We start from the raw sequence: 1654 nt of genomic DNA, 5'->3' as shown, positions 1-1654 counted from the left end.
CCGTCCGCGCTCATCCTGGCCGTCTGAGGCGGCGGCCGAATTCGTTTCCGAGTCCCCGTGGGGAGCCGGGGACCGTCCTGCCCCCGTCCCCCGGGTGCCGGGGAGCGGTCCCCGGGCCGGGCCGCGGTCCCTCTGCCGCGATCCTTTCTGGCGAGTCCCCGTGCGGAGTCGGAGAGCGCTCCCTGAGCGCGCGTGCGGCCCGAGAGGTCGCGCCTGGCCGGCCTTCGGTCCCTCGTGTGTCCCGGTCGTAGGAGGGGCCGGCCGAAAATGCTTCCGGCTCCCGCTCTGGGGACACGGGCCGGCCCCCTGCGTGTGGCACGGGCGGCCGGGAGGGCGTCCCTGGCCCGGCGCTGCTCCCGCGTGTGTCCCGGGGTTGACCAGAGGGCCCCGGGCGCTCCGTGTGTGGCTGCGATGGTGGCGTTTTTGGGGACAGGTGTCCGTGTCGCGCGTTTCCTGGGCCGGCGGCGTGGTCGGTGACACGACCTCCCGGCCCCGGGGGAGGTATATCTTTCGCTCCGAGTCTGCATCTTGGGCCACCGGGTTATTGCTGACACGCTGTCCTCTGGCGACCTGTCGCTGGAGAGGTTGGGACTCCGGATGCGTGCGGGGCTCTGGCCTACCGGTGACCCGGCTAGCCGGCCGTGCTCCTGCTTGAGCCGCCTGCTGGGGCCCGCGGGCCTGCTGTCCTCTCGCGCGCCCGGGCGTGTCCCGACTCCCGGTGCCGGCCCGGGTCCGGGTCTCTGACCCGCCTGGGGGCGGCGGGGAAGGCGGCGAGGGCCACCCTGCCCCCGTGCGCTCTCCGCTGCGGGCGCCCGGGGCGGCCGCGACAACCCCACCCCGCTGGCTCCGTGCCGTGCGTGTCAGGCGTTCTCGTCTCTGCTGGGTTGTCCGCCGCCCCTTCCCCGGAGCAGGGCGTCGGCCGGCCGGCCGGCCGACCTCCGCTCCCGGGGGGCTCTTCGTGATCGATGTGGTGACGTCGTGCTCTCCCGGGCCGGGTCCGAGCCGCGACGGGCGAGGGGCGGACGTTCGTGGCGAACGGGACCGTTCTTCTCGCTCCGCCCCGCGGGGTCCCCTCGTCTCTCCTCTCCCCGCCTGCGGGTGGCGCGTGTGGGGGAGGTGTGTGGGGTGCGGAGCCCGGCCTGACCTCGCCGTCCCGCCCGCTGCCTTCTGCGTCGCGGGGCGGGTCGGCGGGGTCCTCTGACGCGGCAGGCACCCCTCGCTGTCGCCTCCAGTGGTTGTGGACTTGCGGGCGGCCCCCCTCCGCGGTGGTGGGGGGTGCCGGCCCGCCGGCCCGTCGTGCTGCCCTCTCGGGGGGTGTGCGCGAGCGTCGGCTCCGCTTGGGCCTTTGCGGTGCTCCTGGAGCGCCCCGGGTTGTCCCTCAGGTGCCCGAGGCCGAGCGGTGGTGTGTCATTCCCGCCCCCAGCGCCCCCTCCTCCGGTCGCCGCCGCGGTGTCCGCGCGTGGGTCCTGAGGGAGCTCGTCGGTGTGGGGTTCGAGGCGGTCGAGGGAGACGAGACGCGCCCCTCCCACGCGGGGAAGGGCGTCCGCCTGGTCCGGCGAGCGCACGTCCCGTGCTCCCCTCTGGCGGGTGCGTGCGGGCCGTGTGAGCGATCGCGGTGGGTTCGGGCCGGTGGCGCGTGCGCCGGCCGGCCGCC

The 1654-nt window shown here is 75.9% G+C and overlaps 1 pseudogene; it reads right to left on the bottom strand.

Moving 5' to 3' along the window:
• Positions 1-860: 860 nt before the first annotated feature.
• The window catches only part of LOC134808690 (collagen alpha-1(I) chain-like), a 3373-nt pseudogene continuing 2579 nt past the window's right edge, over positions 861-1654 (bottom strand).

This window comes from Pan troglodytes, chromosome 17 (genome assembly GCF_028858775.2).
Source record: "Pan troglodytes isolate AG18354 chromosome 17, NHGRI_mPanTro3-v2.0_pri, whole genome shotgun sequence".
Taxonomy (NCBI): domain Eukaryota; kingdom Metazoa; phylum Chordata; class Mammalia; order Primates; family Hominidae; genus Pan; species Pan troglodytes.
The sequence above is the reverse complement of the archived record's forward strand: the minus strand, read 5'-3'. Positions and strand labels throughout refer to the sequence as shown.